This window comes from Lissotriton vulgaris, chromosome 1_1 (assembly GCF_964263255.1).
Source record: "Lissotriton vulgaris chromosome 1_1, aLisVul1.2, whole genome shotgun sequence".
In the NCBI taxonomy this organism is placed as follows: domain Eukaryota; kingdom Metazoa; phylum Chordata; class Amphibia; order Caudata; family Salamandridae; genus Lissotriton; species Lissotriton vulgaris.
The window spans coordinates 1,768,285,648-1,768,304,527 of NC_141685.1; the positions used below are offsets into that span (position 1 = coordinate 1,768,285,648).

At 50.9% G+C, this 18,880-nt stretch overlaps 2 protein-coding genes across 2 annotated transcripts in view; one reads left to right on the plus strand and one right to left on the minus strand.

Annotated features, from left to right (window-relative positions):
* SNRPF (small nuclear ribonucleoprotein polypeptide F) overlaps positions 1-18,880 on the plus strand; it is a 1,022,948-nt gene that overhangs the window by 746,852 nt on the left and 257,216 nt on the right. The window lies entirely within an intron of this gene.
* CCDC38 (coiled-coil domain containing 38) overlaps positions 1-18,880 on the minus strand; it is a 2,358,499-nt gene that overhangs the window by 582,674 nt on the left and 1,756,945 nt on the right. The window lies entirely within an intron of this gene.

Here is an 18,880-nt window from a genome sequence, read left to right on the forward strand (position 1 = left end):
CGCTGCTCACCAATGTGAGAAGTTGGCCTGGTATATAATGCTCACTAATTCTAGTGATCACTTTGTACCATGCCAAGCAACCCTTATGATGATGGTTGTAATTCAACCTTGTAGACCAGTTATCCTAGTGGTAACGTGGACAAAGCAGTCTTAGGCTAAACTCTGAAAGGCATGTGAAGCCAGCTGTTATACCATACACAACCCCCTTGAATACCAAACGAAAGGGACACCACACAGATATATATTGAAAATATATATTGATTTATTAACTATTAAAATCCCCTGGACTCTTTATGAGCACAGAAGCACAAGCGTTAAATCACAAGACAGTTTAAAATATACAAAAGTTGCACAATATGGATGAGCCCTAGGGGCCACCTAAACCATATACTAAATAAGTGGTATAAGAGATACCTAAAGGAAAGTGAAGAGGCCTAGGGCCTTGGGAATCGCTGGAGCTATTCGAGACTGGAGTTAACTAAGTCGGGAAAGGCCCACGGGACTCGGGTGCAGTGTTCAAAGTGCACGCACTTCTCAATACAAAGTCTATGGTGCGTAAAAAGCACAAAGTTAGAAAGTTAGGAACCTTCCGAGTGACCTACGGAGCTGAAACTTAAAACACAGGCCCTTGGGATGTGTACCAGTGCAGGAGCACCGGCGGAGCTGAGTTACCTCACCCACAGGAAGCGGGTGCACAGGGTCGAAGATGTGTCGGGTTTCGTCACGCTGGTCGATGGTGCTTGGAGCTGAAGATGCTGCAGGCGGCTCGATGAGAAGAGTTCCGGTGGATCCAAGGGTGGATCAGAAGAGTTGAAGACCTGAAAGCAGAGGGGACAGTGTTCAAAGTCACTAGCCAGTGACTACCGTGGAACCAGATTGGAACCAGGCGATGTCGGGTGCAAACAGGCGTTGTCGGGTAGCTTCTTTCTGCAGCCACGTGGATACCCGGGGTCGAGGACGTCCAGGAGTCGGTCACGAGCTGTCCCACGTAGGCTTCTCGCTGTTGGCGGTGTCGGCGACCTGATCGGAGCAAACAGGCCTTGGCAAATGCAAGCCACGCAGAAGTTGAAAGATGCTGTTCACTCGGACCAGCAAGGTCAGAGCGGGTGCTCCTTTACACAGGAGCTGGGGTAGGTCTGGAGCAACCAGACCTGCTGTTTAAATCTTCGGGTTCGTCGCCAAGATGGCCGCTGGCCGCGTGGCTAGTGGCCGGGATGGCGCGTCGAGTGGCACAGTGCAAAAGGGCCCCACGCAGATCGTGGAGATGCTGGGGGGCTGATCTTCGGTGCAAGGGCTGCTCGGTGGTGGGGGTTCTCAATCCCCAAAGCACAACGTCGAGGATGCCTCAGAAGCTGCGCAGTCAGCTTTACGAGTGTCTTCCAAGAGGTCCGGTCCCACGTCACTCGGTGCCTCCACGGGTCCCTTCTTCGCAGGGACTGTGGATCGGGCTTTGAGAGGTCTGGGAGTCTGGTTCTTGTCGGGCTCTGGGCTCGGTCTCCGGCGGGAGGCGGCGGCAAAGCAGACGTCGAGTCGCTGGTTGGTACCTGTGTTCACAGGGTGGTCACTCCTTGGCCACAAGGGAGATTCTTCTTCAGTCTTCTGTGCAGCAGAATGTCGAAGTCCAGTCTTCTTCTTAGTTTTAAGTTGATTTCGGGATGATCTGCCGTGCAATGGCACTGCTCCCCCTCTTATTCCCAAACTGGGGGTGGATCACCTACTAGGTCCCTCCTCTGGGAGGAACCAGGAAGGGGGGCGGTTACACCCCCTTTCCTTTGTCCAGCTCCGCGCCAGGACTGGGGCTGGAAGGCCCCAGAACCGGTTTGGACTGGCCTATGCACGGGGACACCTTGTGTGCCCCGGGCATGTCTGATTCTTTTCAGCCCTGTCCTACCTAATACACAAAATCCTGTCTGGGGTGGTGCTCGCACCTCCCAAGGCAGGAAACCCTTTGTCCAGGCCACCATCTGCCGAGTTTCGGTCAGCAGCAGGAGGCCAGACTTGTGTCTGTGGTGGCAGCGTCCATTTTGTGAAGCTGAGGCTCTGTTTAACTTTAACCGGGGTTAAGGCTACACACATGTCGTGTCCCTCTAGAAGGGTGGAATGCTATCCCCGTCGCCAGAATTGGCGAGGGGATAGTATTCCAATTCGTATGACACCTTACTCGACATGTTTTGATAAAGCCAAACCAAAGATAGCATTTAACCGCGAGGATTATAATGCACTTAAGAGTATATGGTATGGCAATATCCCGGAACAGCTTAGGGAGTGGTTCCCGACAGCTGCAGACAGGCTCAGCTCATGCCAGAGCACCATCTCACATATTTCCAAGCACTCTGCCTCCAGGATTGATGAGGCCTTCCATAGGAGTGGCTGATAGGAACATATGTGTCCAGTTTAGGGTTAGGCACAGACATACTGTACCTAAGTAAGAGGTGGTTACACCGACTTACCCCAGCTGAGTGATCAGCCAGTTGTGTCAAAGATGGAGGCCAGGCCAGGGGTGGCACAATACGTGCTGCAGCCCCTGGTAGGCCTTGGATACACCTATGCCCTGGGCACCTAGGGTGCACTATTACAGGGGCTCATAAGGTGAACCAGTTCCAATTCGTAATGCACCTAAAGTGCATTGGCATCAATTTAGAGAGAGAACAGCAGGCTGTGGGTCTGATTAGCAGGCCCACAGCCACATTAAGTCAGAAACCAGTGAAGCAAAAAGCAAAAAGTTGGGGTGACCATAGGATAGCAGACCCTACTCTCCTACAGGCCCTGTGCCTCATGCGAACAGTCCAGCCCGAATTTCCATGCCTGGTCTTCCCTGGACCGGAATCAAGCTTCCCTGGACCGGTTTCTGGCATTACAACCGTCGTCAGCCGGGCTTGCTTGACTCCAGTGGCAAAGTGAGCAATGACTCACGTCTGAGCATCCCCTGCCAACTTAGGGCGAACAAAGAAAAACCAAAGGTGATGATGGACGGAGCGTTGACAATACAAACACTCACCCCCAGTCAACTGATCTGGGTTTAATCCATCACCGTTCTTTAGCTCACTCCGCCACCCCAGTTCAGACATGGCCATATGCAAATCAGTCTGACCCTGTGCCTCATGGGAACAGTCCAGCCCGAACTGCCAAGCCATGTCTTCCTGGACAGCAATCAAGCTTCCCAGGACCGGTTTCTGGCATTACAACTGTCTTCAGACTGGCTTGCTTTACTCCAGTGGCAAAGTGAGCAAGGGACTCACGTCTGAATATATCCTGCCAACTTAGGGCAAACAAAGAAAAACCAAAGGTGATGATGGACGGAGCGTTGACAATACAAACACTCACCCCCAGTCAACTGATCTGGGTTTAATCCATCACCGTTCTTTAGCTCACTCCGCCACCCCAGTTCAGACATGGCCATATGCAAATCAGTCTGACCCTGTGCCTCATGGGAACAGTCCAGACCGAACTGCAAAGCCATGTCTTCCCTGGACCGGAATCAAACTTCCCAGGACCGGTTTCTGGCATTACAACCATCTTCAGACGGGCTTGCTTGACTCCAGTGGCAAATTGAGCAAGGGACTCACGTCTGAGCATAGCCTGCCAACTTAGGGCAAACAAAGAAAAACTAAAGGTGATGATGGACGGAGCGTTGACAATACAAACACTCACTCCCAGTCAACTGATCTGGGTTTAATCCATCACCGTTCTTTAGCTCACTCCGCCACCCCAGTTCAGACATGGCCATATGCCAATTAGTCTGACCCTGTCTCTCATGGGAACAGTCCAGACCGAACTGCCAAGCCATGTCTTCCCTGGATCGGAATCAAACTTCCCAGGACCGGTTTCTGGCATTACAACCATCTTCAGACGGGCTTGCTTGACTCCAGTGGCAAATTGAGCAAGGGACTCACGTCTGAGCATAGCCTGCCAACTTAGGGCAAACAAAGAAAAACTAAAGGTGATGATGGACGGAGCGTTGACAATACAAACACTCACCCCGAGTCAACTGATCTGGGTTTAATCTATCACCGTTCTTTAGCTCACTCCGCCACCCCAGTTCAGACATGGCCATATGCAAATCAGTCTGACCCTGTGCCTCATGGAAACAGTCCAGCCCGAACTGCCAAGCCATGTCTTCCTGGACTGGAATCAAGCTTCCCAGGACCGGTTTCTGGCATTACAACTGTCTTCAGACTGGCTTGCTTGACTCCAGTGGCAAAGTGAGCAAGGGACTCACGTCTGGATATACCCTGCCAACTTAGGGCGAACAAAGAAAAACCAAAGGTGATGATGGACGGAGCGTTGACAATACAAACACTCACCCCCAGTCAACTGATCTGAGTTTAATCCAGCTCCGTTCTTTAGCTCACTCCGCCACCCCAGTTCAGACATGGCCATATGCAAATCAATCTGACCCTGTGCATCATGGGAACAGTCCAGCCCGCATTGCCAAGCCATTTCTTCCCTGGACCGGAATCAAGCTTCCAAGACCGGTTTCTGGCATTACAACCGTCTTCAGACTGGCTTGCTTGACTCCAGTGGCAAAGTAAGCAAGGGACTCACGTCTGAAAATATCCTGCCAACTTAGGGCAAACAAAGAAAAACCAAAGGTGATGATGGACGGAGCGTTGACAATACCAACAGTCACCCCAGTCAACTGATATGGGTTTAATCCATCACTGTTCTTTAGCTCACTCCACCACTCCAGTTCAGACATGGCCATATGCAAATCAGTCTGACCCTGTGCCTCATGGGAACAGTCCAGCCCGAACTGCCAAGCCATGTCTTCCCTGGAACGGAATCAAGCTTCCCAGGACCGGTTTCTGGCATTACAACCGTCTTCAGCCGGGCTTGCTTGACTCCAGTGGCAAAGTGAGCAAGGGACTCACGTCTGAAAATACCCTGCCAACTTAGGGCGAACAAAGAAAAACCAATGGTCCGATGGACGGAGCGTTGACAATACAAACACTCACCCCCAGTCAACTGATATGGGTTTAATCCATCACCGTTCTTTAGCTCACTCCGCCACCCCAGTTCAGAAATGGCCATATGCAAATCAGTCTGACCCTGTGCCTCATGGGAACAGTCCAGCCCGGAATGCCAAGCCATGTCTTCCCTGGACCGGAATCAAGCTTCCCAGGACCTGTTTCTGGCATTACAACAGTCTTCAGTGGGGCTTGCTTGACTCCAGTGGCAAAGTGAGCAAGGGACTCACGTTGGAGCATACCCTGCCAACTTAGGGCGAACAAAGAAAAACCAAAGGTGATGATGAATGGAGTGTTGACAATACAAACACTCACCCCCAATCAACTGATCTGGGTTTAATCCATGACCATTCTTTAGCTCACTCCGCCACCCCAGTTCAGACATGGCCATATGCAAATCAGTCTGACCCTGTGCCTCATGGGAACAGTCCAACCCAAACTGGACCGGAATAAGCGTTCCAGGACCCTGTTTCTGGCATTACAACCGTATTCAGCCGGGCTTGCTTGACTCCACTGGCAAAGTGAGCAAGGGACTCACGTCTGAGCATACCCTGCCAACTTAGGGTGAACAAAGAAAAACCAAAGGTGATGATGAATGGAGTGTTGACAATACAAACACTCACCCCCAATCAACTGATCTGGGTTTAATCCGTCACCGTTCTTTAGCTCACTCCTCCACCCCAGTTCAGACATGGTCATATGCAAATCAGTCTGACCCTGAGCCTCGTGGGAAAAGTCCAGCCCGAACTGCCAAGCCATGTCTTCCTTGGACCTGAATCAAGCTTCCCAGGATGGGTTTCTGGCATTACAACCATCTTCAGACTGGCTTGCTTGACTCCAGTGGCAAAGTGAGCAAGAGACTCACGTCTGAACATACCCTGCCAACTTAGGGCGAACAAAGAAAAACCAAAGGTGATGATGAATGGAGTGTTGACAATACAAACACTCACCCCCAGTCAACTGATCTGGGTTTAATCCATCAACGTTCTTTAGCTCACTCCACTACCCCAGTTCAGACATGGCCATATGCAAATCAGTCTGCCCCTGTGCCTCATGGGAACAGTCCAGCCCGAACTTCCAAGCCATGTCTTCCCTAGACCGGAATCAAGCTTCCCAGGGCTGGTTTCTGGCATTATAACCGTCTTCAGCCAGGCTTGTTTGACTCAAGTGGCAAAGTGAGCAAGGGACTCACGTCTGAGCATAGCCTGCCATCTTAGGGCGAACAAAGAATAACCAAAGGTGAGGATGGACGGAGCGTTGACAATACAAACACTCACCCCCAGTCTACTGATCAGGGTTTTATCCATCACCGTTGTTTAGCTCACTCCGCCACCCCAGTTCAGACATGGCTATATGCAAATCAGTCTGCCCCTGTGCCTCATGGGAACAGTCCAGCCCGAACTGCCAAGCCATGTCTTCCCTGCACCGGAATCAAGCTTCCCAGGACCGGTTTCGGGCATTACAACCGTCTTCAGCTGGGCTTGCTTGACTCCAGTTGCAAAGTGAGCAAGGGACTCACGTCTGAGCATACCCTGCAAACTTATGGCGAACAAAGAAAAACCAAAGGTGATGATGGACGGAGCGTTGACAATACAAACACTCAACCCCAGTCAACTGATCTGGGATTAATCCATCACCGTTCTTTAGCTCACTCCGCCACCCCAGTTCAGACATGGCCATATGCAAATCAGTCTGACACTGTGCCTCATGGGAACACTCCAGCCCGAACTGCCAAGCCATGACTTCCCTGGACCGGAATAAAGCTTCCCAGGACCAGTTTCTGGCATTACAACCGCCTTCAGCCGGGCTTGCTTGACTCCAGTGGGAAAGTGAGCAAGGGACTCACGTCTGAGCATACCCTGCCAACTTAGAGCGAACAAAGAAAAACCAAAGGTGATGATGGACGGAGCGTTGACAATACAAACACTTACTCTGAGTCAACTGATCTGGGTTTAATCCATCACCGTTCTTTAGCTCACTCTGCCACCACATTTCAGACATGGCCATATGCAAATCAGTCTGACCCTGTGCCTCATGGGAACAGTCCAGCCCGAACTGCCAAGCCATGTCCTCCCTGGACCGGAATCAAGCTTCCCAGGACCAGTTTCTGGCATTACAACCGTCTTCAGGCGGGCTTGCTTGACTCCAGTGGCAAAGTGAGCAAGGGACTCACGTCTGAGCATACGCTGCCAACTTAGGGCGAACAAAGAAAAACCAAAGGTGATGATGGACGGAGCGTTGACAATACAAACACTCACCCCCAGTCAACTGATCTGGGTTTAATCCATCACCGTTCTTTAGCTCACTCCGCCACCTCAGTTCAGACATGACCATATGCAAATCAGTCTGACCCTGTGCCTCATGAGAACAGTGCAGACCGAACTGCCAAGCCATGTCTTCCCTGGACCGGAATCAAACTTCCCAGGACCGGTTTCTGGCATTACAACCATCTTCAGACGGGCTTGATTGACTCCAGTGGCAAATTGAGCAAGGGACTCACGTCTGAGCATAGCCTGCCAACTTAGGGCAAACAAAGAAAAACCAAAGGTGATGATGGACGGAGCGTTGACAATACAAACACTCACCCCCAGTCAACTGATCTGGGTTTAATCTATCACCGTTCTTTAGCTCACTCCGCCGCCCCAGTTCAGACATGGCCATATGCAAATCAGTCTGGCCCTGTGCCTCATGAGAACAGTCCAGCCCGAACTGCCAAGCCATGTCTTCCCTGGACTGGAATCAAGCTTCCCTGGACCGGTTTCTGGCATTACAACCGTCGTCAGCCGGGCTTGCTTGACTCCAGTGGCAAAGTGAGCAATGACTCACCTCTGAGCATCCCCTGCCAACTTAGGGCGAACAAAGAAAAACCAAAGGTGATGATGGACGGAGCGTTGACAATACAAACACTCACCCCCAGTCAACTGATCTGGGTTTAATCCATCACAGTTCTTTAGCTCACTCCGCCACCCCAGTTCAGACATGGCCATATGCCAATTAGTCTGAACCTGTGCCTCATGGGAACAGTCCAGACCGAACTGCCAAGCCATGTCTTCCCTGGACCGGAATCAAACTTCCCAGGACCGGTTTCTGGCATTACATCCATCTTCAGATGGGCTTGCTTGACTCCAGTGGCAAATTGAGCAAGGGACTCACGTCTGAGCATAGCCTGCCAACTTAGGGCAAACAAAGAAAAACTAAAGGTGATGATGGACGGAGCGTTGACAATACAAACACTCACCCCCAGTCAACTGATCTGGGTTTAATCCATCACCGTTCTTTAGCTCACCCCGCCACCTCAGTTCAGACATGACCATATGCAAATCAGTCTGACCCTGTGCCTCATGAGAACAGTGCAGACCGAACTGCCAAGCCATGTCTTCCCTGGACCGGAATCAAACTTCCCAGGACCGGTTTCTGGCATTACAACCATCTTCAGACGGGCTTGATTGACTCCAGTGGCAAATTGAGCAAGGGACTCACGTCTGAGCATAGCCTGCCAACTTAGGGCAAACAAAGAAAAACCAAAGGTGATGATGGACGGAGCGTTGACAATACAAACACTCACCCCCAGTCAACTGATCTGGGTTTAATCTATCACCGTTTTTTAGCTCACTCCGCCGCCCCAGTTCAGACATGGCCATATGCAAATCAGTCTGGCCCTGTGCCTCATGAGAACAGTCCAGCCCGAACTGCCAAGCCATGTCTTCCCTGGACCGGAATCAAGCTTCCCTGGACCGGTTTCTGGCATTACAACCGTCGTCAGCCGGGCTTGCTTGACTCCAGTGGCAAAGTGAGCAATGACTCACCTCTGAGCATCCCCTGCCAACTTAAGGCGAACAAAGAAAAACCAAAGGTGATGATGGACGGAGCGTTGACAATACAAACACTCACCCCCAGTCAACTGATCTGGGTTTAATCCATCACCGTTCTTTAGCTCACTCCGCCACCCCAGTTCAGACATGGCCATAAGCCAATTAGTCTGAACCTGTGCCTCATGGGAACAGTCCAGACCGAACTGCCAAGCCATGTCTTCCCTGGACCGGAATCAAACTTCCCAGGACCGGTTTCTGGCATTACATCCATCTTCAGATGGGCTTGCTTGACTCCAGTGGCAAATTGAGCAAGGGACTCACGTCTGAGCATAGCCTGCCAACTTAGGGCAAACAAAGAAAAACTAAAGGTGATGATGGACGGAGCGTTGACAATACAAACACTCACCCCCAGTCAACTGATCTGGGTTTAATCTATCACCGTTCTTTAGCTCACTCCGCCACCCCAGTTCAGACATGGCCATATGCAAATCAGTCTGACCCTGTGCCTCATGGGAACAGTCCAGCCCGAACTGCCAAGCCATGTCTTCCTGGACTGGAATCAAGCTTCCCAGGACCGGTTTCTGGTATTACAACTGTCTTCAGGCGGGCTTGCTTGACTCCAGTGGCAAAGTGAGCAAGGGACTCACGTCTGAGCATACGCTGCCAACTTAGGGCGAACACAGAAAAACCAAAGGTGATGATGGATGGAGCGTTGACAATACAAACACTCACCCCCAGTCAACTAATCTGGGTTTAATCCATCACCGTTCTTTAGCTCACTCCGCCACCCCAGTTCAGACATGGCCATATGCAAATCAGTCTGACCCTGTGCCTCATGAGAACAGTCCAGCCCGAACTGCCAAGCCATGTCTTCCCTGGACCGGAATCAAGCTTCCCTGGACCGGTTTCTGGCATTACAACCGTCGTCAGCCGGGCTTGCTTGACTCCAGTGGCAAAGTGAGCAATGACTCACGTCTGAGCATCCCCTGCCAACTTAGGGCGAACAAAGAAAAACCAAAGGTGATGATGGACGGAGCGTTGACAATACAAACACTCACCCCCAGTCAACTGATCTGGGTTTAATCCATCACCGTTCTTTAGCTCACTCCGCCACCCCAGTTCAGACATGGCCATATGCAAATCAGTCTGACCCTGTGCCTCATGGGAACAGTCCAGCCCGAACTGCCAAGCCATGTCTTCCTGGACAGCAATCAAGCTTCCCAGGACCGTTTTCTGGCATTACAACTGTCTTCAGACTGGCTTGCTTTACTCCAGTGGCAAAGTGAGCAAGGGACTCACGTCTGAATATATCCTGCCAACTTAGGGCAAACAAAGAAAAACCAAAGGTGATGATGGACGGAGCGTTGACAATACAAACACTCACCCCCAGTCAACTGATCTGGGTTTAATCCATCACCGTTCTTTAGCTCACTCCGCCACCCCAGTTCAGACATGGCCATATGCAAATCAGTCTGACCCTGTGCCTCATGGGAACAGTCCAGACCGAACTGCCAAGCCATGTCTTCCCTGGACCGGAATCAAACTTCCCAAGACCGGTTTCTGGCATTACAACCCTCTTCAGACGGGCTTGCTTGACTCCAGTGGCAAATTGAGCAAGGGAATCACGTCTGAGCATAGCCTGCCAACTTAGGGCAAACAAAGAAAAACTAAAGGTGATGATGGACGGAGCGTTGACAGTACAAACACTCACCCCCAGTCAACTGATCTGGGTTTAATCCATCACCGTTCTTTAGCTCACTCCGCCACCCCAGTTCAGACATGGCCATATGCCAATTAGTCTGACCCTGTCTCTCATGGGAACAGTCCAGGCCGAACTGCCAAGCCATGTCTTCCCTGGATCGGAATCAAACTTCCCAGGACCGGTTTCTGGCATTACAACCATCTTCAGACTGGCTTGCTTGACTCCAGTGGCAAAGTGAGCAAGGGACTCACGTCTGAATATACCCTGCCAACTTAGGGCGAACAAAGAAAAACCAAAGGTGATGATGGACGGAGCGTGACAATACAAACACTCACCCCCAGTCAACTGATCTGGGTTTAATCCAGCTCCGTTCTTTAGCTCACTCCGCCACCCCAGTTCAGACATGGCCATATGCAAATCAATCTGACCCTGTGCATCATGGGAACAGTCCAGCCCGCATTGCCAAGCCATGTCTTCCCTGGACCGGAATCAAGCTTCCAAGACCGGTTTCTGGCATTACAACCGTCTTCAGACTGGCTTGCTTGACTCCAGTGGCAAAGTGAGCAAGGGACTCATGTCTGAAAATATCCTGCCAACTTAGGGCAAACAAAGAAAAACCAAAGGTGATGATGGACGGAGCATTGACAATACCAACAGTCACCCCAGTCAACTGATATGGGTTTAATCCATCACTGTTCTTTAGCTCACTCCACCACTCCAGTTCAGACATGGCCATATGCAAATCAGTCTGACCCTGTGCCTCATGGGAACAGTCCAGCCCGAACTGCCAAGCCATGTCTTCCCTGGAACGGAATCAAGCTTCCCAGGACCGGTTTCTGGCATTACAACCGTCTTCAGCCGGGCTTGCTTGACTCCAGTGGCAAAGTGAGCAAGGGACTCACGTCTGAAAATACCCTGCCAACTTAGGGCGAACAAAGAAAAACCAATGGTCCGATGGACGGAGCGTTGACAATACAAACCCTCACCCCCAGTCAACTGATATGGGTTTAATCCATCACCGTTCTTTAGCTCACTCCGCCACCCCAGTTCAGAAATGGCCATATGCAAATCAGTCTGACTCTGTGCCTCATGGGAACAGTCCAGCCCGGAATGCCAAGCCACGTCTTCCCTGGACCGGAATCAAGCTTCCCAGGACCTGTTTCTGGCATTACAACAGTCTTCAGTGGGGCTTGCTTGACTCCAGTGGCAAAGTGAGCAAGGGACTCACGTTGGAGCATACCCTGCCAACTTAGGGCGAACAAAGAAAAACCAAAGGTGATGATGAATGGAGTGTTGACAATACAAACACTCACCCCCAATCAACTGATCTGGGTTTAATCCATGACCATTCTTTAGCTCACTCCGCCACCCCAGTTCAGACATGGCCATATGCAAATCAGTCTGACCCTGTGCCTCATGGGAACAGTCCAACCCAAACTGGACCGGAATAAGCGTCCCAGGACCCTGTTTCTGGCATTACAACCGTCTTCAGCCGGGCTTGCTTGACTCCACTGGCAAAGTGAGCAAGGGACTCACATCTGAGCATACCCTGCCAACTTAGGGTGAACAAAGAAAAACCAAAGGTGATGATGGACGGAGCGTTGACAATACAAACACTCACCCCCAGTCAACTGATCTGGGTTTAATCTATCACCGTTCTTTAGCTCACTCCGCCACCCCAGTTCAGACATGGCCATATACATATCAGTCTGGCCCTGTGCCTCATGCGAACAGTCCAGCCCGAATTTCCATGCCTGGTCTTCCCTGGACCGGAATCAAGCTTCCCTGGACCGGTTTCTGGCATTACAACCGTCGTCAGCCGGGCTTGCTTGACTCCAGTGGCAAAGTGAGCAATGACTCACGTCTGAGCATCCCCTGCCAACTTAGGGCGAACAAAGAAAAACCAAAGGTGATGATGGACGGAGCGTTGACAATACAAACACTCACCCCCAGTCAACTGATCTGGGTTTAATCCATCACCGTTCTTTAGCTCACTCCGCCACCCCAGTTCAGACATGGCCATATGCAAATCAGTCTGACCCTGTGCCTCATGGGAACAGTCCAGCCCGAACTGCCAAGCCATGTCTTCCTGGACAGCAATCAAGCTTCCCAGGACCGGTTTCTGGCATTACAACTGTCTTCAGACTGGCTTGCTTTACTCCAGTGGCAAAGTGAGCAAGGGACTCACGTCTGAATATATCCTGCCAACTTAGGGCAAACAAAGAAAAACCAAAGGTGATGATGGACGGAGCGTTGACAATACAAACACTCACCCCCAGTCAACTGATCTGGGTTTAATCCATCACCGTTCTTTATCTCACTCCGCCACCCCAGTTCAGACATGGCCATATGCAAATCAGTCTGACCCTGTGCCTCATGGGAACAGTCCAGACCGAACTGCCAAGCCATGTCTTCCCTGGATCGGAATCAAACTTCCCAGGACCGGTTTCTGGCATTACAACCATCTTCAGACGGGCTTGCTTGACTCCAGTGGCAAATTGAGCAAGGGACTCGCGTCTGAGCATAGCCTGCCAACTTAGGGCAAACAAAGAAAAACTAAAGGTGATGATGGACGGAGCGTTGACAATACAAACACTCACCCCGAGTCAACTGATCTGGGTTTAATCTATCACCGTTCTTTAGCTCACTCCGCCACCCCAGTTCAGACATGGCCATATGCAAATCAGTCTGACCCTGTGCCTCATGGGAACAGTCCAGCCCGAACTGCCAAGCCATGTCTTCCTGGACTGGAATCAAGCTTCCCAGGACCGGTTTCTGGCATTACAACTGTCTTCAGACTGGCTTGCTTGACTCCAGTGGCAAAGTGAGCAAGGGACTCACGTCTGAATGTACCCTGCCAACTTAGGGCGAACAAAGAAAAACCAAAGGTGATGATGGACGGAGCGTTGACAATACAAACACTCACCCCCAGTCAACTGATCTGGGTTTAATCCAGCTCCGTTCTTTAGCTCACTCCGCCACCCCAGTTCAGACATGGCCATATGCAAATCAATCTGACCCTGTGCATCATGGGAACAGTCCAGCCCGCATTGCCAAGCCATTTCTTCCATGGACTGGAATCAAGCTTCCAAGACCGGTTTCTGGCATTACAACCGTCTTCAGACTGGCTTGCTTGACTCCAGTGGCAAAGTGAGCAAGGGACTCACGTCTGAAAATATCCTGCCAACTTAGGGCAAACAAAGAAAAACCAAAGGTGATGATGGACGGAGCGTTGACAATACCAACAGTCACCCCAGTCAACTGATATGGGTTTAATCCATGACCATTCTTTAGCTCACTCCGCCACCCCAGTTCAGACATGGCCATATGCAAATCAGTCTGACCCTGTGCCTCATGGGAACAGTCCAACCCAAACTGGACCGGAATAAGCGTCCCAGGACCCTGTTTCTGGCATTACAACCGTATTCAGCCGGGCTTGCTTGACTCCACTGGCAAAGTGAGCAAGGGACTCACGTCTGAGCATACCCTGCCAACTTAGGGTGAACAAAGAAAAACCAAAGGTGATGATGAATGGAGTGTTGACAATACAAACACTCACCCCCAATCAACTGATCTGGGTTTAATCCGTCACCGTTCTTTAGCTCACTCCTCCACCCCAGTTCAGACATGGTCATATGCAAATCAGTCTGACCCTGAGCCTCATGGGAAAAGTCCAGCCCGAACTGCCAAGCCATGTCTTCCTTGGACCTGAATCAAGCTTCCCAGGATGGGTTTCTGGCATTACAACCATCTTCAGACTGGCTTGCTTGACTCCAGTGGCAAAGTGAGCAAGAGACTCACGTCTGAACATACCCTGCCAACTTAGGGCGAACAAAGAAAAACCAAAGGTGATGATGAATGGAGTGTTGACAATACAAACACTCACCCCCAGTCAACTGATCTGGGTTTAATCCATCAACGTTCTTTAGCTCACTCCACTACCCCAGTTCAGACATGGCCATATGCAAATCAGTCTGCCCCTGTGCCTCATGGGAACAGTCCAGCCCGAACTTCCAAGCCATGTCTTCCCTAGACCGGAATCAAGCTTCCCAGGGCTGGTTTCTGGCATTATAACCGTCTTCAGCCAGGCTTGTTTGACTCAAGTGGCAAAGTGAGCAAGGGACTCACGTCTGAGCATAGCCTGCCATCTTAGGGCGAACAAAGAATAACCAAAGGTGATGATGAATGGAGTGTTGACAATACAAACACTCACCCCCAGTCTACTGATCAGGGTTTTATCCATCACCGTTGTTTAGCTCACTCCGCCACCCCAGTTCAGACATGGCTATATGCAAATCAGTCTGCCCCTGTGCCTCATGGGAACAGTCCAGCCCGAACTGCCAAGCCATGTCTTCCCTGCACCGGAATCAAGCTTCCCAGGACCGGTTTCGGGCATTACAACCGTCTTCAGCTGGGCTTGCTTGACTCCAGTTGCAAAGTGAGCAAGGGACTCACGTCTGAGCATACCCTGCAAACTTATGGCGAACAAAGAAAAACCAAAGGTGATGATGGACGGAGCGTCGACAATACAAACACTCAACCCCAGTCAACTGATCTGGGATTAATCCATCACCGTTCTTTAGCTCACTCCGCCACCCCAGTTCAGACATGGCCATATGCAAATCAGTCTGACACTGTGCCTCATGGGAACACTCCAGCCCGAACTGCCAAGCCATGACTTCCCTGGACCGGAATAAAGCTTCCCAGGACCGGTTTCTGGCATTACAACCGCCTTCAGCCGGGCTTGCTTGACTCCAGTGGCAAAGTGAGCAAGGGACTCACGTCTGAGCATACCCTGCCAACTTAGAGCGAACAAAGAAAAACCAAAGGTGATGATGGATGGAGCGTTGACAATACAAACACTCCGAGTCAACTGATCTGGGTTTAATCCATCACCGTTCTTTAGCTCACTCTGCCACCACATTTCAGACATGGCCATATGCAAATCAGTCTGACCCTGTGCCTCATGGGAACAGTCCAGCCCGAACTGCCAAGCCATGTCCTCCCTGGACCGGAATCAAGCTTCCCAGGACCAGTTTCTGGCATTACAACCGTCTTCAGGCGGGCTTGCTTGACTCCAGTGGCAAAGTGAGCAAGGGACTCACGTCTGAGCATACGCTGCCAACTTAGGGCGAACAAAGAAAAACCAAAGGTGATGATGGACGGAGCGTTGACAATACAAACACTCACCCCCAGTCAACTGATCTGGGTTTAATCCATCACCGTTCTTTAGCTCACTCTGCCACCCCAGTTCAGACATGACCATATGCAAATCAGTCTGACCCTGTGCCTCATGAGAACAGTGCAGACCGAACTGCCAAGCCATGTCTTCCCTGGACCGGAATCAAACTTCCCAGGACCGGTTTCTGGCATTACAACCATCTTCAGACGGGCTTGATTGACTCCAGTGGCAAATTGAGCAAGGGACTCACGTCTGAGCATAGCCTGCCAACTTAGGGCAAACAAAGAAAAACCAAAGGTGATGATGGACGGAGCGTTGACAATACAAACACTCACCCCCAGTCAACTGATCTGGGTTTAATCTATCACCGTTCTTTAGCTCACCCCGCCACCCCAGTTCAGACATGGCCATATGCAAATCAGTCTGGCCCTGTGCCTCATGAGAACAGTCCAGCCCGAACTGCCAAGCCATGTCTTCCCTGGACCGGAATCAAACTTCCCAGGACCGGTTTCTGGCATTACAACCATCTTCAGACGGGCTTGCTTGAATCCAGTGGCAAATTGAGCAAGGGACTCGCGTCTGAGCATAGCCTGCCAACTTAGGGCAAACAAAGAAAAACTAAAGGTGATGATGGACGGAGCGTTGACAATACAAACACTCACCCCGAGTCAACTGATCTGGGTTTAATCTATCACCGTTCTTTAGCTCACTCCGCCACCCCAGTTCAGACATGGCCATATGCAAATCAATCTGACCCTGTGCATCATGGGAACAGTCCAGCCCGCATTGCCAAGCCATTTCTTCCATGGACCGGAATCAAGCTTCCAAGACCGGTTTCTGGCATTACAACCGTCTTCAGACTGGCTTGCTTGACTCCAGTGGCAAAGTGAGCAAGGGACTCACGTCTGAAAATATCCTGCCAACTTAGGGCAAACAAAGAAAAACCAAAGGTGATGATGGACGGAGCGTTGACAATACCAACAGTCACCCCAGTCAACTGATATGGGTTTAATCCATCACTGTTCTTTAGCTCACTCCACCACTCCAGTTCAGACATGGCCATATGCAAATCAGTCTGACCCTGTGCCTCATGGGAACAGTCCAGCCCGAACTGCCAAGCCATGTCTTCCCTGGAACGGAATCAAGCTTCCCAGGACCGGTTTCTGGCATTACAACCGTCTTCAGCCGGGCTTGCTTGACTCCAGTGGCAAAGTGAGCAAGGGACTCACGTCTGAAAATACCCTGCCAATTTAGGGCGAACAAAGAAAAACCAATGGTCCGATGGACGGAGCGTTGACAATACAAACACTCACCCCCAGTCAACTGATATGGGTTTAATCCATCACCGTTCTTTAGCTCACTCCGCCACCCCAGTTCAGAAATGGCCATATGCAAATCAGTCTGACCCTGTGCCTCATGGGAACAGTCCAGCCCGGAATGCCAAGCCACGTCTTCCCTGGACCGGAATCAAGCTTCCCAGGACCTGTTTCTGGCATTACAACAGTCTTCAGTGGGGCTTGCTTGACTCCAGTGGCAAAGTGAGCAAGGGACTCACGTTGGAGCATACCCTGCCAACTTAGGGCGAACAAAGAAAAACCAAAGGTGATGATGAATGGAGTGTTGACAATACAAACACTCACCCCCAATCAACTGATCTGGGTTTAATCCATGACCATTCTTTAGCTCACTCCGCCACCCCAGTTCAGACATGGCCATATGCAAATCAGTCTGACCCTGTGCCTCATGGGAACAGTCCAACCCAAACTGGACCGGAATAAGCGTCCCAGGACCCTGTTTCTGGCATTACAACCGTATTCAGCCGGGCTTGCTTGACTCCACTGGCAAAGTGAGCAAGGGACTCACGTCTGAGCATACCCTGCCAACTTAGGGTGAACAAAGAAAAACCAAAGGTGATGATGAATGGAGTGTTGACAATACAAACACTCACCCCCAATCAACTGATCTGGGTTTAATCCGTCACCGTTCTTTAGCTCACTCCTCCACCCCAGTTCAGACATGGTCATATGCAAATCAGTCTGACCCTGAGCCTCATGGGAAAAGTCCAGCCCGAACTGCCAAGCCATGTCTTCCTTGGACCTGAATCAAGCTTCCCAGGATGGGTTTCTGGCATTACAACCATCTTCAGACTGGCTTGCTTGACTCCAGTGGCAAAGTGAGCAAGAGACTCACGTCTGAACATACCCTGCCAACTTAGGGCGAACAAAGAAAAACCAAAGGTGATGATGAATGGAGTGTTGACAATACAAACACTCACCCCCAGTCAACTGATCTGGGTTTAATCCATCAACGTTCTTTAGCTCACTCCACTACCCCAGTTCAGACATGGCCATATGCAAATCAGTCTGCCCCTGTGCCTCATGGGAACAGTCCAGCCCGAACTTCCAAGCCATGTCTTCCCTAGACCGGAATCAAGCTTCCCAGGGCTGGTTTCTGGCATTATAACCGTCTTCAGCCAGGCTTGTTTGACTCAAGTGGCAAAGTGAGCAAGGGACTCACGTCTGAGCATAGCCTGCCATCTTAGGGCGAACAAAGAATAACCAAAGGTGATGATGAATGAAGTGTTGACAATACAAACACTCACCCCCAGTCTACTGATCAGGGTTTTATCCATCACCGTTGTTTAGCTCACTCCGCCACCCCAGTTCAGACATGGCTATATGCAAATCAGTCTGCCCCTGTGCCTCATGGGAACAGTCCAGCCCGAACTGCCAAGCCATGTCTTCCCTGCACCGGAATCAAGCTTCCCAGGACCGGTTTCGGGCATTACAACCGTCTTCAGCTGGGCTTGCTTGACTCCAGTTGCAAAGTGAGCAAGGGACTCACGTCTGAGCATACCCTGCAAACTTATGGCGAACAAAGAAAAACCAAAGGTGATGATGGACGGAGCGTTGACAATACAAACACTCAACCCCAGTCAACTGATCTGGGATTAATCCATCACCGTTCTTTAGCTCACTCCGCCACCCCAGTTCAGACATGGCCATATGCAAATCAGTCTGACACTGTGCCTCATGGGAACACTCCAGACCGAACTGCCAAGCCATGACTTCCCTGGACCGGAATAAAGCTTCCCAGGACCGGTTTCTGGCATTACAACCGCCTTCAGCCGGGCTTGCTTGACTCCAGTGGCAAAGTGAGCAAGGGACTCACGTCTGAGCATACCCTGCCAACTTAGAGCGAACAAAGAAAAACCAAA